The sequence below is a fragment of the Pyxicephalus adspersus genome, chromosome 1 (assembly GCF_032062135.1).
Source record: "Pyxicephalus adspersus chromosome 1, UCB_Pads_2.0, whole genome shotgun sequence".
Taxonomy (NCBI): domain Eukaryota; kingdom Metazoa; phylum Chordata; class Amphibia; order Anura; family Pyxicephalidae; genus Pyxicephalus; species Pyxicephalus adspersus.
The window spans coordinates 113,729,116-113,749,504 of NC_092858.1; the positions used below are offsets into that span (position 1 = coordinate 113,729,116).

At 40.9% G+C, this 20,389-nt stretch overlaps 1 protein-coding gene across 1 annotated transcript in view; it reads right to left on the reverse strand.

The window, feature by feature from the left end:
- Positions 1–286, reverse strand: part of CACNA1S (calcium voltage-gated channel subunit alpha1 S) — a 62,563-nt gene extending 62,277 nt beyond the window's left edge. The window contains 1 exon segment of the mRNA XM_072424352.1: positions 45–286. The gene's annotated coding sequence lies outside the window, so the exon portion shown is untranslated.
- Between the last annotated feature and the right edge of the window lie 20,103 nt (positions 287–20,389).

Genomic DNA, 20,389 nt, shown 5'->3' on the forward strand with positions numbered 1-20,389 from the left:
ACACACAAACACAAAGTGTAAAGAATACTCCTTAATGTATATACCTTTACGTTTCTTTTCCTTGGATTCCTTTCCAAGAGATTGTCCTTTTCCTTGAACTCTATTACAATTTCCAATCCTTTACGTTCACCTTTTACCATTGAGACTTCAAAGCCAGTGCATTCATTAGGTACATTTTTCGTGTTTTAAAAAAGAGCAGGGAAATTTTAAAAATAAGATTTGTTTTTCAGAAGGGGTAAAAATTAGATGTCATTTCTGCCTCTCTGCCCCAGAGTCCCTGCCTCTAAGGGTGTGGAGTGAGATCAGTTCAGAGATAGACATGGCCTCATGATTAAATTTAGACCCAGTAACATCTTCTACTTGTGACAGCTGCACAGCTCAAATTCTCACTGAATGGGGGAGGAGAGATACCCTGTCCAATTTCAAACTGTACATGTGTGCTTTTATTAAGCTTTAACTTTCAAGCATGTTAACTAGTATTACATGTTTTTATTTTCAGTTATCTATATTTGTCATCTTTTCTTTTTCTGTAAGTATTCATAGGAAACAGAACTTAAAGAAAGATCACTGCAACAACAAATGGCAAAAAATATCCTTGTTGTATCAGAAAGTTCTCCACTCCAAATCCTTATTTTGCAGCAAAATAAATGTTGCAAACATTTTCTGCCCATCCCTAATGAGGACAATAGGGACAATATCAAAAGTGCAAAGTGTGCTGAAAATGCCAGTTACAGTTCTCTTTTGAAAGTCTTGTGTTATAGAGTAACAATGCAGGAGCATATTTGGAGATATGGATAGAACAAAGTCACCCTATACCAGAAAGTGCCCGAACCTTTATGTCAGGATTGTTAAATATCAAAAAGTATGATTTTTTAAGCTACATTCTTGTATATGAGGAGTACATGTCTTGATATCCATCATACTTAATGGATAGTTGATGCTATCTTTGGGACAGTGCAGGAGTCACGAAGCAACTATTGTTTTAACATATTGTTTTTATTTGCTATTTCTGTGTTTATTACCATATAATATTGTAATATTAAATACCTATTGTATATTTTATTGTATATTTTATTCTATTGTATTGTATATAATATTGTAATATTAAATACCTATTGTATTGTAACCATATTCTAACATGTCACATCGAAATAATCTCCTAATTGATACATACACACATGCACATATTCATATCCATGCATGTATACTGAATTATTGCTATTTTGAAATAACTTGCTTAAATATTGCTTATTTTTGAAATAAAAACAATATTACTATAATACACAAAAGACTGATTCTCTATTTTTGACAAGGATCACCAGGTACTGTTTTAATTAAACCTGTGAAGCTGAAAATATTGAAAATAGTTAATATATATCATTAGCATAATAAAGATTGTATGAAATTTTAGAATATAAAGTAGGAATGGTAGTGGTGGTTGAGGTTTACATATACTGGATTTCCTAAGGGACAATGTGCCAACCCTTTAAATATACGTAAGATAAGTAAAGAACATATGTCAAATAAGTAAAGAAATATACGTAAGATAAGTAAAAAAGGAGAGGAAGGGTTTTTTGGCAAACAAAAAAGTATTGTATTCAATGACACATCTTATAAATAGCAATACATCAATAATTAGTTCTGGTGAACCACCATGGGAGTTGTGGTCCCGTGTGGTGAAGTTCAGGCCCTAGGGGGCGCTATACATACATCGTCTAACATTATGCGCACAAGTAAATTCATAGCTTTGTTATAGTACAGGACAACATATCAGTTCATAATAACCGTTTTACCCGACCGTGTTTCGCCTGTTATTGGCTTCTTCAGGGGTAGAGGCAGTTCCGCGAATTTGTACACATGCAGTTATATTATCTAAGTGTGTACACATATACAATGTAAATGATATTTAACAGTTTTGGGTCCAAACATACAGGATATTCTTTTAAATATCAATGGTCAAAACAGATTTTTCACATAAAACATGAAAAAAAGAGTGATGATATTCTTACAGAATGTATCAAATAAACTTACACATCATAATTATAATAACGATTTTCATAAATATTGTAAATTGTGAAAGTGACTTACATGGTCTGTTGTGCAGCTTGGTTCAACTGATGTTCTAAGTATAGGAAAGTCCTAAACATTTAGGGGCAATATAGTGATGTTTTTTTAATGAAAGTACACTTCAAACATGTACTCAAGGCAGGTAGGCCCAAGCACCATTTTACTCTCACCAAAGTGCAGAGATACTAAAAAACAAAATGTCACCTGTAGCTTTTTCATCCAGGTATATAGAACCAATAGATCACAGCTTTCCTATCTGTGTCATACACAGGTAGGAAAGCTGTGACTCAGAACAGATTACATTCAAAGTCTACTAAGGTGGCCATTGCTGTTACCCATTGGTTCTATATACCTGAATAAAAAAGCTACAGGTAGAATTGTGTGTTTTATTATCTCTGCACTTTGGGTCTAAGGGTCTTATGAATCAACACTGGGGGGGTCACAGCATTAACAATTACAGCAATTGAATTAGCTGTGGATACAAGTTGAAATTTGGTTGATAACTTTTTTAAATATAAGATTTATGAGTAATTCCTCTTTGTGAACATATGAAGTTGATTAATTAGAACTACATAAACAAAGCATATATATATGGTTTGATAGATTTGGAATACCCGTGTCCTTCTGAGAAAGCCTGAGGGTGAAATGCGTCATGGACTCAACAGTACAAATTGTTCTTTAGATATACGTTTATGCTGGAAATATGATAAATGCATCAATGACATTTTTGTGACATGTTTTTGAAAGCAATGAATAATAAATTAAAAATCTTTTTAATTTTAATTATTTTTTTTATTCTTTGAAACAAACACCTAAAAAAGTCCTGATATACCTCATATAAATTGTGGTTTGGGAAATGATATATATATATATATATATATATATGCAGCAGGGTGCCGCTCCGTCGCTCTCCCCCTCCCCTCTCCATAGAGCATGAACGGTGCTGTATGTACGGCATCGTTCATGCATCGTGCACTCCCTTGTCGTTGGAAAGGATCGTGAAAGATCCTTTCCAACGACAAAAATTGGAAGTGTGTACGCAGCTTTAGTTTCCCACAAAAACGATCTAATTGGCGATAAGCATAAAAGACTGCTGTTGTACTTAAAGGGGCTAAAAGCTCCTGTTTCTAAGCAGATCCAAGGCAGAGTGCAGGTTTATGAGGGAGGCACAGTGAGGCAAACATCTACCAGGCTTGCATATCCGCTGTCAAAATAAAAAAATAGTCAACACTTTTTGCTTCAGGAGCCTCATGGGAGAGTAACGATACTTGGAGGATCCTGTCCACCCGGAGGAAAATCGCAATTCTGCTATCGTATAGTGCACTGCCACCTTGCTTCATAAGCTCCCTTGGTTAAGTGCCCCATCCAGATGGATAAATTCCTGGATCAAGCATCAGGCAAAGGCTCATCGACACCAAAGATGGCAACTGAATAAAACCTGCACACAGAAATCCAAGCTGGCCTACGACTTCTCCCAGTCAAAGCCAGAGCCATCCACATCCCCTTCCAGATGAGTAATTGACACTATTAGACCTACCTCCGACCATGCCCTCATAGCAGACGCGGTAGCAATCCTGCTGAAACCAAGTTCAGGAGGCCATAGACTCAGCCAATGGGAAAGGCATTCAATCCCTCAGGCATGAAATAGGAGACCACGCCCACTAGATGGACACTGCAGAAGATGATGTAAATCAAGCCAAGACCCATATTGCAATCCTTAAAAGTGGGTTGGCAACTTAATCAACGAACTGAATGACTTAGAAAACAGATCCCGCCGAAACAACCTGAGGATCATAAGCCTACCTGAAACCCTTAATCCAGGGCGAATCTTGGAACTCTGTGCTACCATGCTCCCTGAAATACTGGGTATTACCTGAATATGCTGCGTGGAAAGAGCTTATCGCCTGGGACAACCACGCAAGGAGAGTACACCTGGTAATCATAAAATATCTGGACTAAGCAGATAAAAATGCTATACTACAGGCATTCTGTGCCAAATGCAACCTGACAAAAGGGCCCCTCCTAAATATTTTGTGTACCTCTCTGCAAAAGTATCCTGCAAACAGAACCAGTTTCGGACCTTCTGCTCCCAACCCTTTTGCCATAGAATACGTTTTATTCTGGGCTACCCAGCAACTTTACACCTGTTCGACCTCGCAGGGAAACACCACTCTTTTACCTCAGTGCAAGCAGCTGGGAAGTTTATGCGAGACCAGATGACTACTGCACACCGAGATGACGATGCTAACAACTCTGACCATGCCTCCGCATCAGGTTCTAAGACTTCCCAACACTCGGACACCAACCGCTCATCACCTCCTCCCACAAAGCCCAAAGGTAAACAAACATGAACTGTTGGCTTTGCAAAGTGTAAACCCCCCCAAAAGACCAGATAATTCTCTCTAATCCACACCATCTAAAACACCTACAATCAACAGTGTGTTTTGAGTCAGATCTCATAGATACCAAAATGACAACCCGTACTCACTACCACTGGGTGGAAGCCTACAAAATGTTTATTAATACCTGATGCCCCTTATAAGGAAAAATGGAAGACCCCTACTTGAGGACACTTTGTTAACCCCCCCCCGTCCTGCATACATTTTTATTTTCTGTTCCTACCCAACTGGCCATCGGATCTCAATCATCACACTTAGAAACTACCGTCTGCTGCTGCTTTCTATTCCACGGGCTCTCCATCATATTGTTTATCATGGTCAACCAGCAGGCCCTCTTAAATGCTCCCAACCTACTGTATCTTTTATGCATATAGTATCCTGGAATGTTAAAGGACTCCTCAGGCATCTAAAGCATCTCAGGGCTAACATAACACAACTGTACTTCAGGAAACACACTTAATGAAAAACAATTTCCTCAGGATGGAGGGATTGTGGGTAGGAATGTTCTGGGTTCTTCAGCCATGGAAAGGAAAGCAGGAGTTCTGATACTCTTACACAGACACCTGCAGGATGAGGTACTGGGTATACACAGTGATAAAGAAGGTAGATTTGTTAGGACCCACGTTTTGGTGGGGGACACCCAAATCATGTCTTGATACTACTATTGCTACACAATATCTCACCTAGGGGACAAGCATGGCTATGGAAAGACAGACCATGCCTTTCAGGCTGAGCTGAAATGGGCATGAAGAAACTACACATCTACAAACTCTGCCCATAAATTAACCCTGTCCTCTTCTGGGAGGGGGCAAAGGACTACCCAAGAAGAAGGATCATGGGATGTGTCTACCCACAAAAAACAGGCCAAATCCAACTATTTGAGGGTCCTGGCGACCTAACAACCAACTCAACTAGAGAGAACAGAACCCATTGGCAAATAGCCAAAAGTGATTTTGATGGATGGCCTAAGAGATATGAGTAACACAACCGTAAACTGATCTACGCTTACATAAATACGGCAATAAATTGGGCAAGCTGCTGGTGAACCTAGTTCGCCCCCAGTACAAGTCCACATTTATCACTGCACTATTCACTGCCAAGGGGTCAGAGGTGACCAACCCAGCACCAAAAAATTCTACCCTGGTGAAATTCTATACCAATTTGTACTCCACCCGACCTAACCCACTATCCCCAGACCACACCCTCTTTGATATCACATGGTTGCCAATCCTAGAGTGGGAAGAGATGGATCAGCTTAATGCTGACATCACGGACACAGAGGGGATCCATTGTCAGGAACTCCATAGGCAGGTAGCCCGGGATCTTGTGGAGTCTAAGCAACACCAGGTTTTCACCAGGGGTGATGGGCCGATATCCTAAAGGCCATTGGGCTCTTTGCTGCTGAATGCCACCAAGTCGCGACCCTCAGGGTCACCCTACCTAAGGAGGAAGGATGGAGCAGCCTCGGTGTGGGGACAGGTGGCAGGCAAATGCAGTCCTGGACCAACCAGGGGTCAGGGTAGGGAGCAGACAGATGTGGTCAGAGTCCAGGCACAGGTCAGAGCAGGCGGCAGACAGACATGCTCAGACTCCAGGCACAGGTTAGGCCAGGTGGCAGATAGACGTGGTCAGATTCCAGGCACAGGTTAGGGCAGGCTGCAGACTGAGGTGGTCAGATTTCAAGGCACAGGCCAGGTCAGAAATCACAAAGAAACAATGCAGGGTATCAAGGTAGCTGGTGCAAAGTCACAGCACCAGCCACCATTACTTCTGAGGTTAAAATAGCCTCTGTTCCTTTAAGGAGCTACTCCTCCTTGGGCTGTGTCAGTGTGAGCAAGTCAGGAAGTGGAAGTGTTAGCCAGAGACAGAGAGTGAGTACTGCCATTGACAGCTCGACGGGGCACACATGCACGGGAGCAGGACGGTTTACTAGGGATTGCTGTGGGAACCAACAGGTATTGTGATACCCATGCTATATCCACCATGTCCAACGGCAATGCCCCAGGTCCAGATGACTTTACATCAGAATTTTAAAAAGTCATGAAGGCTAATATGATACCTGATCTATGTCACCTCTGTACCAAAATGTGGGATTCTGGTAGCTACCTTCCATCAGGCAAGGAATCTCAAATTAAAGTACTCCTGAGACAGGAAAAGGACCCTCGTCACCTGGCTGCGTACTCACCCATATCACTCATTAACCTAGATGCCAAACTATCATCGAAAATTATGGCAGATTGATTGGCAAGATACCTCCCATCCCTTGTTTTTCCCTTGCAGGTGGGATTCATGTGTGGTAGGTCGGCAACAACCAATATTCGTAAGGCAATAAAAGCCCCTGAGTATGCCAAAAATCATCAACACCATGACATAGCAATCATAAGTATCGACAAAAGACTTTCGACAATGTTGATATTGACTCGCTTTTCACAACGCTACGCTAAATAAGAATGCAAGGCTTATTCTATATTCTACTCCTGGCCATGTACCAAAATCCCCAAGCCAAAGTTCACACCCCTGGTTTTCTTTCCAACCCAATACAGTTTTACAAAGGCACAAGTCCCCTGTCTCCACTGCTTTTCAATCTGGCAATAGAACCTCTGGTATGCCACATAGATGAGTCTCCTCACCAATACGGAAACTGCCTGCAGGACGTGGAGTTACGTTCCCCATTCTTTGCAGATGATATACTGCAGTTAACTTCTGATCCCTCGGCAGACTTGATTTGTATCCAAATGATCTTTAATGAATTTGAACAGTTAACAGGACTCAGAATCAATTTAGCCAAGAGCGAAATCCTGCCTATAACTCCAGTAAAAAACAGACTCTGGCTATCGCACACCCCTTTCATATTAGCTAAGACCCATATCACCTACCTGGTCATCAAGATAGGGAAATCCACCTTCGCCATATACAGTCTTACCTACCCACCACTGATTTTCAAAATCCAAGAGTAATTAATCGTCTGGGACAACTTGCCCCTTTTGCTATTAGGGTGGTACCAGCTAATAAAAATGGTTTCCTTCACAAGGCTCAAAACTATCCCCTTAATGCTCCCCCACAGAGATAATATTTTCCTCTACCGGGCTTTCCCCACATTTCTGTAGAAGAGACAATGCCCCAGTATCTCTCTGACCAAACTCTTCCTACCGGTGGGGGAGGGGAAGAAAATTCTCCTAATATTTGTCTCTACAACATAGCCAGCCTTTTTTGGTAAAATACCTTCTGGAGCAGGCCATGGCTAGCCCAAGGGACTTGAAAGCCATCCTGCACTGTCGCTTTCCCAGCTGTCTCCAGAAATCAAGCATCCGATCCTCCTTGGAGACACAATCCTGACCTGAACAAACATTAGGAGGAGGTTGGGCCTGCCCTGTGGGTTCTCCACCTACTTGCCCATCAGTGGAAACCCATCCTTTCCCCAGGGCAAGGTTTATAAAGCTTTTTGTTTTTGAAAGAGGCGGGCACTGTCCCAAGTGGGAGACTTTTACCACCCAGAGAACTCTCACCCACACCCTATGGGCACCCCCTTACCAAATACAAACTGCCACCAGCGGTGAGAAACCTGATATATAATGCACAACTGTTGCACGGTTTTTCAACTCCAGAACCAGGGACTTTCCCACAGCCCTTCAGGTCAACACCTTTGATTGGCTGTTGGGAACATCCCGCTGGTCATTACCAATCTGTATGGAAGTTTACAAAATATTTTCAATTCACCCCTGTCCCAATCGAATCTTAAGGAGTGGCAGAGGGAACTCAGACCTAATAGACAAGATTGTTCAAGGTAACCAAACATTCAGATAGTCTGTAATGAATGAAATTTGGAGATAAACCCAATTTAGGATCCTACACAAAGCCCTCCAGAATGAAACACACTAACTCAGCACAGGCCCAGTTTTGAGCACCAGTGTGCCCAAAGTGTGGAACACACAGAGCATCACTCCTACATTTCTACTGGTTTGTGACAGAGTGGTAAGATTCTGGGAGCAAGTACTGAAGTTTATAAGGGGGGTGGTCAGATTAGACCTACCTCTTAGTCCAGTCCTATGCCTGTTTGGCGACTGGCTTTATGGGCCTAGTTCATGGATAGGAGAAGAGGGAATGAGCCAGTTTATGCCTTCTAACAGTAAGTGGAGATGGTGCGAATTCCCCTCACAACAATATTTTGTAGAGATATGCTGGAGGCAAAGCAGGGGGAGGACAAGCACCATAATAAATTCCTGAAAAATTGGTATGGCTCTATTACCAATGTTATACTGGACCCAGAACAGAGGGAAATTCTGGACTATTTCCAATACTCCTCATGGTAAATTTTAAATGTAACTTTTGGGGGCACCCTGGTACCCCCGTGCCATGACCACCCTTAGAGTAAACACTAATAAGCCTCCCCTCTGTCTCACCAGATAAACATGACCGGCAGTATAGTAGAACAAGTTAAAGAAGTCAAGTATTATAGACCCTATTGTTTTTTTTTAATGTTACAGGGCATCATTGGTGATTATTCCCCCTTTTTATGTTTTATGTTCATATACACCCTATGCTGTTCCAGGCCTACAGGACTGATCTTATTTACTGCTCTATACCACTCGCACTCTGAGAGCCAACCATCCCACGGATGGTTATGCAGTTTATTCCTGCCTCTATTGTACCTTTTTGTATAATATTAATGATCATAGAATGTTGTTAAAAATTCAGTAAAGTTATTAAAAAAAAAATAAAGTCACTAAAAATTAATTACAAATCATTAATCTATTTAATGTACAGCGATGCGTAATATGTTGGCGCTATATAAATCCTGTTTATTAATAATATTATTAATAATAATTAATCTTCTCTTAGTATCCCATAATTTTTGAAAAAGAATTCTTGACTAAAATGTATATTTGACATTTACCTAAGTTTTCAGACCCTTTACTTAGTCCTTAGATGAAGCACTTTTGGCAGCAATTACAGTCTTTTTGGGTATGATGCAACAAGCTTTACACACCTGAATTTGGAGTTTTTCTGCCACTCTCCTATGTAAATTTAGTCAGGTTGGATTTGGGTCAGTCATGTTGGAATCTGAGCCTTCAGTCCAGTCTGATTTCCTGAGCACTGTGGAACAATATTTCATTGAAGATATCTCTGTACATTTGTCTATGCCCCAATCCTGACCAGTCTCCCAGACTATGCTGGTGAAGAAAAAACTAACAGTATGATTCTACTTCTGCCATGCTTACTGTTTAAATGGTATTGGGCAGGTAATGAACAAGCCTGGCTTTCTCCAGACATTGTTTTTCACAGTCTTGGAATCCTTCAGGTGCTTTTTTGCAAACTCCAGGGGGGCTTTCATGTATTTTTCACTGAGAAGAGCCTATTGTCTAGCAATTATGTCATAAAACTCCAGTTATGGTTGACCTCTGAAGCCCGTTCAGAGTGATCATCAGGTTCATAGTCACAGAAACATATCAGCAGTGATCAAAAGAAATGGAAGACACCTGAGCTAAATTTCAAGTGTTGTTGCTAACAGTCTGCATACTTAATATGTTATATATATATATATTATTAATTAATATGTAAATGTGATATTTTCTTTTTTTTCTTTTTATTACACTTACAAAATTGGCTAGATTTCTGTTTTCACTCTACCATTGTGTAGATTAATGAGAAAAAAGAATGTAATAGATTGTAGTATCAGGCTGCAAAATAACAAAAACGGAATACTTTCTGAAGCCACTGTATATTTTATTATCAACATTTAGCAGAAAGATAGGGTGCTCATTGGGAAGAACCATTTATATTATTAGAAATTAAAGATATATGTCTCTTTGGGAGAGACTAAGTCAAAGGGTTTTTCTAGGATGGGAGAAAGAATTTCTTTGAACTGTTTGTAAAAAGAACCCACTGAGGCTCAAAGAGGATTTGAAAGACTATATTTCTAGGGCTTAAATTGGTGAGAAAAAGCAGCTATAGCAGACAGATCATGAACCAGAAGTTTAGTGGTCAGTATATAATCCTGGAGGCTAGTCTAATAGGTGAAGCAGTCAGTTTAGGTGTGGTCTCATGGAAATGCAAGTGACACTCCTCCGTAAGGAGAAAACAATTAACTTATACTAATAGAAATAAAACACGTGACCACAGTTTTAAAAGGCATACGACAGGCCATGGTATATATCATTGGTTAACAAAGCATACAAATTATTGACGCTTTAATATAACAGAATATTTCCATACCTTTCCAACCATCAATGAATAACAAATGCTTGGATAGGAAAGCCCAAGCATACAGCTGCTGGACCCAAGAGATTTAAAAATCAGTCCCCATAATCAAAGCTTGAACTAAACAGCCTGGCACCCACCAAAACTGCAGCCTGGCCTGTTCTATGCAGTTCGGAAGCCCAAGATTTTATATGTCCAGACCAAAATGCTTTTAAAAACCCTGAACTCCTCCTTCAAAATAAAAAAATGTTGGTAAAAAAAGCCACCAACAGAAGGCATAAACTTTTTTTTTAGCTTTGGTAATCTGCTTCTTAATTTTCTTTAAGGAGATGACAACCAAAACAACATTAACCAAAACAACATTGGAACTAACTTAGAAAAAGCAATAGTAATGTGTAAGAATACATCTTACAATGACTAATATCCCATTCATTTTAAAATGTTCAACAGTATTGGATTTTCCAATTTCGTTGCTGCCTAAATGTTTTAGGACAATATGAGGAGCAGGCCAAAAACTATACATTTTTAACAATTTAAGAGATAGATCATACCACTTCATGCCATCTTGACTCTTCCAGGCCACAAGAAAATTATCTGGATGCACGCCTACGTTCTCTCTGTACTTTCTTCTTGCAGGAAGTCTCTGCACAAAAAAATGAAACTGTGACCCAGAATCCAAACACAAACTGTTACTTAAAAAAAACAGAAGTTAGGTTGCATATAAATTTTAAATCTAACTCCCAACGACCCAAACTGCAAATGAATGTGAAGAGAAACCTAAACCGTATAGACCAGCGTGCTTTAAACATTTTTGAGCCCTCTGTTAAATTGAAAAATATCAATGAAGAGCCACCCTAATGAGTTCAGAAATTGCCTACCACTTAGAGGTCGAACTTATAAAAAGTCTACAAAAAAAAAAGTCTATAAAAAGTTTTACTTTGCACTGGACAAAGTAAAAAAGCAGGAAGAGTGTTCAAAGTAAGATATACCTCCTTGGCTTTTTATCTTCTCACAAATATGTGAACAGAATCCACAACAAAATTAACATCAGAAAACATTAAACCAGAAAAAATGCTTCCTACTCTGAGCTACCAATTCAGAAATGCGTAGAGCACTAAAAAAGGCTAAAACAAAAGCAGACTGAAAAAGCAGGGCTTCATTTTAGGTAAAAGGGGTTTTACTATTGCGAATATCAGTAGCTTTATAGTACCCCTTTAACATGTGTTTGACTGAGAAATAACTATTACAGTATGTGGAGGGATTTTACACAATTTGAGAAAGAAGAAAACGTCTGCCAATGTTTTAACAACATGGAAATAAGAATTAACATACAAGTAAAAGCTAGAGCTAATGATTTTGAACTTTGGATACCAGATAAGCCTGAATTGGTTAGGAAATGATACCACTCAACCTGCTGAATATGCAGCCTATGTTACTGGCGGTAAAGAATGTTTAATATTATGTGCAATAACATTCACATCCTATAGGTAATCAGAGCATTGTAAACCTTCCTGTCTGCATTCGGTTCCAGCTTTCTGAAAAGATCCATCGGTAGACACGTCAAAGCATCTGCTGTAGTGTTGATTTAACAGGCTCAAATTTAGCATTTAAGCAAACATAATAACCAAGACATAAAAAGTCCAAGTGTTTAATCATCGATCTCAGAGGAACCCTTAGGAAATGATAAATGATGAATTAATCTGAAAGAATTTTGCTCTTTTTTAGGAACAATACCCAAGGGAACATCTTTAAACATCCTAAATTCTTTAAATGGTGGCTTACGAAAAGGGTCAGTCTCTTGTCCAGCTTCAATTTCCCCACCTAATTTCTTTAAAAAAATGCATGGACTTTAAATTGTTAACCTACAAACAAGCAGAGCCCTTAAAGTATGGCAAAACAAAACCGTCAGAAAAACCTAGGATAATGAGATCAGTGTTCTTTGTGGGTAAACAAGAAGCCACTTAAATCATGCCTAAACTCAGAATTTTCACTTTACATAAAAGGGTAGACAACCCTTTTATGTAAGGTAAAAATTCTGTTTGTTTGTTTTATTTTAAGTGAAACACCTTTTCTTTTTTTTAAAAAAAAGGGTGCAACACCACCCCCTATTTCTGAATTGGAGCGCAGAGCCTCCTGGGATCATCACGCATCTACTTGTGTTGCTCCTTCTGCGCATGCCCGAGCATCTTCAATAAATGCCCTGGGCTGGATGGCTTCACAGCCTCCTACTACAAAAAATATTCAACTATCTTATCCCCCCACCTGGCCAATGTTTTTAACCAGCTGTTACAGGGCAACAAGATAGGTGCTGATACCTTTACGGAAAGCATATGTATGTTTCCTAAATACAATACTGATCACATGTCATGGGTGAATCACTGTCCAATATCTTTGCTCAACCTGGATGTTAAACTGCTGGCCACGATTTTGGCATGGAGGCTAAAAACTGGCATAACTTCTTTGGTAGGTGGGCTTTATGCTCCAATGTCAAGTAGGTTACAGTATAAGGCGCATCCTACATTTGACGCATCTAGCCAACCAACGCAAGACCCCTGCAATGCTACTTTCTCTGGATATCAGAAAGGCTTTCGATATGGTATCGTGGTCATATCTGCACCTCCTTCTACAACACTGGGGTTTTGCCCCACATTTCCACCAATGGGTATCTGCCTTTTACGCAGACCCGAGGGATTTTGTCCATAATGCAGGGCACTGCACAGCAATGTTCCCGATTGGGATGGGGTGTCCATTGTCCCTACTTTTTTTTGTCCTTGGTGAGTCCTTGGTGCTTTCTATCAGGAACTGCCTGGATGTGAGAGGTTTGGAGTTTGTGGGGTACCTCTATAATATATCATTATTTGCAGATGATGTAATTTTGTTTGTTACTAACCCAGTGATATCCGTAACAAACTTGGCTAAAATCCTGGATGCCTTTGGGGAAGCAACAAGGTTATGTGTTAATCATAGTAAAGCCCGAGTCCTCTCGTGAAACAGCTACAAGATACCTACCCCTATCATTGTGAGCTGCACTTATCCGCAACATAATAATCCATGTACGCAGCTAATTATACATATCTGCTATGCACTACGACTGCCACATTGGAAACATAGAAGAGATACCAAATTTCCTAGTTTTCCAGCTCTCAAAATGACAGCATTGCCAAAGCTGCTGTATCTTTTTTGGGTACTCCCCTTAGCAGTTCCCCCATTTCTGCTAGATGTCCTACAGAAAGCCTTTCTGAAATTTGTATGGAGTAACTGCAGGACAAGAGTTGCAAAAGAATAATGTATTTCCAGAAAGTGCAAGGTTGGTTGGCAGTCTCAAATACAGGACGCAGTGCAAATAGCCCCTCTGTCAGCATATCATGCTGGTGAACGAACGCCGCTGTAGGTCGATATTGAGGTGTCCATGATATCACCTATAGCTATGGACACTTTACTATGGACCACCCCAGCATTACAGGGGATGACCCAAAACCCTAGCTTGGGATGGGGTTAGAAGAATAGGTGAACTGATTTCCACACATACCCGCATGGCAACCCTGACCAATATTCCAGTCTTCTGGCCTTGGTTTGATAACCCAACTGGTTTTGCATGGTGGCTCTCCAGGGCATTCCCCACTGTCTGAAGTATGATGATGCTTAATGGCATAGAAATTTGGTCCTCGTTGACTGAAAAGTATGAGATGCCGGCCCCGGAAACGTTCGGATACCTACAAATACGCCACTTTATCGCAACCCTCTGCCACATGCCTCCAGGTGGAAATCTGACAAAGGCTCTTCATTAGATGAGGCACAATGGAAACAAATTTGGGATATGGCAGGGCATGGGTCCATTAATGCGACATTTACCAAGGCCAATTACAATCTACTTCTGCAATTCTGGCTAGACTAACCAAATACAAATATAATACATTGGACATCTGTTTTTAAGGCTGTGGTGAGGTTGCTACCATGCTACACACTTAGGGGCAATGCCCAAGGATAAGGCATTTCTGGATAGGGGTCTACCAGATTGTGTACACGCTACTTAACAGGGGTATTAAAAAAATATTCCTTTGAGGTGTTACGACTTTTGTACCCCCAAAACTGTAACAGGGACCAATGTCTTTACAGCTGCTAAACAAATTTTGGCTCGGGCATGGTGGTCAGGTACACCTACGCTGGCACAAATGAAGAAAAAGATACAGTGGTATTTTGTACAAGAAAACATGGTGGCTAGATTGCATGATAAAATGAAAAGTTTCCGAAAGATATGGGACCCATGGGTTTTGATACCTCACTCTTTAATATTTAATATATAATAACAAAATAAATATATATATATATATATATATATATATATATGAGGTCGATCCCTGATATTGTTACTGGTCGGCGACAAAGGATAAAGTGCGTGTGGTGTTCCCTTGGGCTCTGGTCTCTTTTTCCCCGCTCTTGCCCCCTTCCTCCCCGCTCCCTCCCATGATCCCCCAACTGAATGCCCTCTTTTTTTTGTACTTTCTGTTATTGTCTTTTCCGTCATGCCCACTCCTAGCTCAAGGCAGAGGCAGGCACATTTGCATGGCTATGTTTTTGAATTCCCCCAGGATCCAGGGAGACCTGTCCAGTGAAAACGGAGGACTCTGGAGGGTCCGTGTGACTAACTAGGTAATAGGAGTACTGCACTATATTTCTTACTCTCTGTGCACCCTAGCAATCTTGTTCATAGGGGTCCTCAGGAAGCTGTATCAAACTGTATATTTAACATGGTTCTGGACATGACAGGTTTTGTGTGATGTACCCCCCTGTTATATTGTGGTTTTCTTGTGTAATTTATTTTTGTACTTTTATATTGGTTGTTCTTGAAAAACTTGTAAAACTCATAAAAATCATTGAAAACAAAATAATCACACAGTATACAAAAAAGGAAATGTGCTTTGGTGGCAAAAACCAAACGCTGGTTGCTTACTTTAAGGTGTTTTCCTTCTGAGCTCTTTTTCCTTCAGGTTCTGGGAAGTGGCAGTCTGCCACTGCAAAACTAAAATAGAGCACCTGTGTTGTATAATTACGGGGGAAGACCTGGACATGGAGCGAGTGGCCAAGTAACCCTCCCAACTCAGCTCCAGGACCCTTAGAACTGGCTTTCCCACACAAGCCAACTGTCTAACACAGTGGGCGCCAACTATTTTGGTTTTGCAGGCCAACAAAATCACCGGCTCCCGACCGCGCGTGCATGGGGAACGGGGTGTCAATCAAAGGGGGAGAAACCTCCCCCATAGTGACGTTACCTTGACATAGCCCTGTCCACTCTCCTATCGCAGATCTAAGCCTGCAATGGGAGAGTGGGCGGGTTATGTCTAGAAACACAGCACACTTACAGCACACTTACTTCCCTGTGCCTGCGACTTGTACGGGGACGTGTTCCTCGGCTCTGGCCACTGCATCCCCCCAGAGGGCCACAGACCCCCCCAAAATATTCTCGCGCACCACCAGTTGGCAACTACACATTTTCTGGAGCCATTTATTAAATAAAACTCCTAAGCCTGGGCACTATATATTCCCCACCTAGGATCTTCCCCATCAAGCCATGGGATACCCTGTCCCACGGCCAAAACCTTTAAAGGCTTTTAATCAAGGTGTTGGAAAAGGCCACAACAGAGCTCAGGATGTTTTTCACCTAAAACGCTAGAAAAAAATGCAAAATGCTCAGAGCCAGTTATTTAAACACAAAATCCTTAGCAGCACGGAGAGGAGACAAAATGTAAACCTAATATCCCTTCCAGTTTTTTTCTTTCACATTGACTGATAAGTAGTATCTTTAAGGAGACTTGCCATTGTTTCTTTATACAATGCTTAGAAACTCCTTGTGGCCTGACAGAAACAATGAAATTTTGATAGTCATGGCTCCCTGAGACAACAGCAGGAGATGAAGAAAAAGCAGAAGCAGAGGAAGGCAAAGTGAAAGAAATGTTGGGGCTGCCAAGAAAAACTGATGGGTTATCACAGGAAACCCAAACTGAGGCTGGTGAACATGAACTTGTTTATCTGAAATCTGAGTATTTTAACACTTTCCACTTTTAAACTGATTAAGGACAGATAAGAGTACAGGCTGATGCGATTCACCAGAACCTGTGGCTTGAGAAACTCCAGCACAATGAGGCAGCATCCAAGAAGGAGAAGAAGGGACCAGTGAAGAGAACTGTTGCAGTGGTGACAAGGAAGAGAAGGAGGAGAAGGCTTGCTGACCCAGTAAGGTTAACAGGTAGAGAACGGGAGATCTTATAACAACCCCTGATGTAGCAGTGCCATGGTGGTATGGGAGGAGACATCTGGACCTCAGGTGCCTTCTACCGCCTCTGGGAGTTGAGATTGAGCTCTTCTTCTTTTCTTCTGAATAGGAGTGACATACTGTAACTGTCACTGACAACAGAAGCCCCATCCATATCTGTGTCACAATGAAACACTTCGTGCGTCACCAAGCCAGAAAATAGTGACAGCTGGGTACAGAGTGAGGAAACTGTCTGCCAAAAAGTTTCAGCTGGACCAGCCACCACAGCTGTCACTACAGACTCCAAACCAGCTTCTACTGAATTCTCTGCTGACACAGATTCAGCTAAGGGAGCACTGAGCTCCAAACATTTCTCAAAAAGTCCATTCCACCTTCCCCCATGGCTCACTGGCACAACTGTTGCCACAGTTCCATACTCATTGACATACTAGATCTTTTCTTAAAATGCTGTGATAAGCTGTGACAGTGACTGTTGAAGCTTGTATATGAAGATGTAGTCAATCAGGAACTAAAACTGACTGCTCTTCCCGACAGAAGGGTAAGTTGCTTAGAGATAAGCATTAGCCAAATCACATGAAAGAGAAGAGGAGAAGAAAGAGGGGGATAGGAGGAAAATCTACAAAAAGGGTCACTGCCTTTCCATGAAGGGGGGATGGGGAGGGGGGGGGGGGCAAATACACTTTCTTCCCTTTTAATCAGTTTTGTTAAAGCAGGAGAAGATTATTGGATTTCAATTTTTTTGGAAGTGGAATCCAAAGTTGGATTAAATACCATATTTAGGTCATCTTCTGAAACTTCCAGTCTTTCCATGAAACCATTTTGTTGGTTAGCCAGATTGATTGAGCCTGCCTGGGTAAGCAATCATTTGTTATGAGGTAGAAAGGCACAAATTTATATTTTAGGAGTAGGTGCTCACAGTGTTACAAGGAGGGGGAAATGTTTGGGTTAGTAAGAAGGATATCAAGCTAGAGGGATAATTGATTTCACTAAATTTGATTGTAGGAAACCTGTGGGAACATGTTGCAAAACAAAACAAATGAAGGAATTGTAAAAAAAAAGCATGGTGTTTCAGTAATTTGCAAAGTTGCAAAGTTAATTCTTAAAGCTGGTAATTTTTTGTTATTTGTTGAGTTAATGTTCTGCAGGATATAGACTAAGGAACACAAGAGTAGTATTAATATATATTTAAATCTTAAAGGCTATTTAATTTTTCATGTTTTAACTATTACTTTTTTCTTTTTCTTTTTTTTAGACCTAAAAGCCTCTTGTATACAGCGGCCCCTAATGGCTGATTTTGATTCTCCTACAATGGAAATATGCTTAATTCTTTTTAGGTTTTAAGTACAATATTGTTGTATTACAATACTGTAGGTATTTTAGGTAGGTGTTGTGTGTTTAGGTAGGTTTGTGATAGGTGTGTGAACTTATCAGCTAATGGGGAAGATGGCATATTGTTTTACAGCATCCATGGTTTTTAGAAAATAGTACATTCTGGTATGTGTATGGTTTTATTTAGATAAAAATGCATACTGCTTATTCATTGGGTGATGGTTATGCCAGATATCAAAGAGGCCATGGCGTCTACTCAACTGGATAAAGCAGTAGGATTGGTGGGTAGTTGCAGGAATGTGATCTCATCATCTATGGTGAGGTGACCTAATTGGGAAAGGGTGGTGGTGGGGTTGAGTGGTACAGGTAAGTAATCAGCTAATATTAGTAATTAGAATGTATGTATTACTATTTATAAAAAAAATCTCAAAAACAATCAATAAATATGTATGAGGTTTATTGTAGTGGTTACTCAAAGAACCAAAGGATACAGGGGTGTATGCTGTAGGGCAATCAAACCTCCTCATTAAATCTCCAGCATATCTCTCATGCAGGCAGTTCTGACCCCGGGTGTGCCTGCTCTTCCAAGTTTATTCGGTATCGCCCCTCCCTCCGGCTAAACAGAAGCCTCCTAATAGCTTTTGGCTATGTACCTGGCCCAAACACAGTGTTCAGCGTTTGAGCAATATGTCTCCACTACTGCCAAACCCCCTAGCTCTGCTGAGAATTTCCTATTCACCTGGTGGTTAACTGTGTGTCCCAGTCCAGTTCCTGTGCTAACCCTTTGTTGCCCAAGCTATTGTTTTCCTCACTATTCCCCCTTCCCCTTCCAGTGTTCCCTTTGTCTTCGGTGACCCCTTTGTTACCTGTGCCTCCTGTCACTTTCTGTATCTCCCATGTTCTCCTGTGCCTTTGGTGACCCTGTGTCTCCGGAGTCTATTTTCTGGATTTCTGGTTCTTGGCCACTGGCTTTGTTCTAAACCTCGCTTGTTTGCTGCCTGCCTCGACCCCAGCCTTCTTTGACTAATCTCATCCCTGATGATTTGGTGCCAGACATTTTTCTGCCCACTCTTGTGTGCCCAAGAACCTCGTAGCAGTCTGCAACGCAACATCCCCACCTCTAGAGGCTGGAAAGAAGACCAGGCTGCTGCTTACATTCTGAACTTTGATCCTCGTTTGGGCTCACACATAAACCATAGTGTGACACCCACTTTAAATGGGGAGAATATCTCCATATTCTCCATATGAAGAACAAGGTAATGATGTGTCTATAAATAGTGAGGGGAATATGTAACAATAGGTTTTTGGCCCATAACAAAGATGTTCTAAAGTTTGGGCATATGTCTTCAGAGTTACAATTCTAATAACAAGTGAACAGGGTATTCCAAGAGACCTGCCTGTGAGCATCAGATGTACCAGCAATTCTGCAGGTCGATATAGCAGTCTCTGTATACTGTATATAGATTAGAATTGTGTTACTCTTCGAGGATTTTTTTAAAATCAGAATAAAATGTTTGTGGGAACTTTGAGGATGTTGTCAAAAAGTAACAACTTCCTCAAAGTTCCCCCTTATCATCTTGGATGCTTTTGGATGGGACTGTGTCAAAGTTAAACATACAGCCGACAAACTAGAGCACATGAGATGGTAAGTCCATGGGCTACTTTATTAACCCATAATGTGCAGGGCCTTATACTCTCCCATATTTCTCTACCAAAACAGTCCCACAGGTATCTAAGGAAAGTTATTATTGAAGAAATGCTTAGGATGATTAAAACTGTCAAAACATAAGGGACCTCAGGTCAGGATGGGTTTTCCTATCCTCATTACAAAGAAATGCATTGGTATTATGGCAATTAGTTAAATAACCCATATTTATTGTCATGCTTGGGGAGACAGGGCCACTAGGGGGGACTATGCATTGCATGGAAGTGGTTTGAGCCCTGAGAAGGGCCAAGATGCAGAGTCTAAGCAGTAACTAGGTCTTCATCAGAACCTCTAGTGGTGAGGATGTTGCGCTGCTGGTTACTGCCAGGTTGGGGTCCTTGGGCACACCAGGGTGGGTAGGATGATACACGGTACCCAATCACTAAGCAGAAAAATAGTCAAGGAAGGCCAGGATCCAGG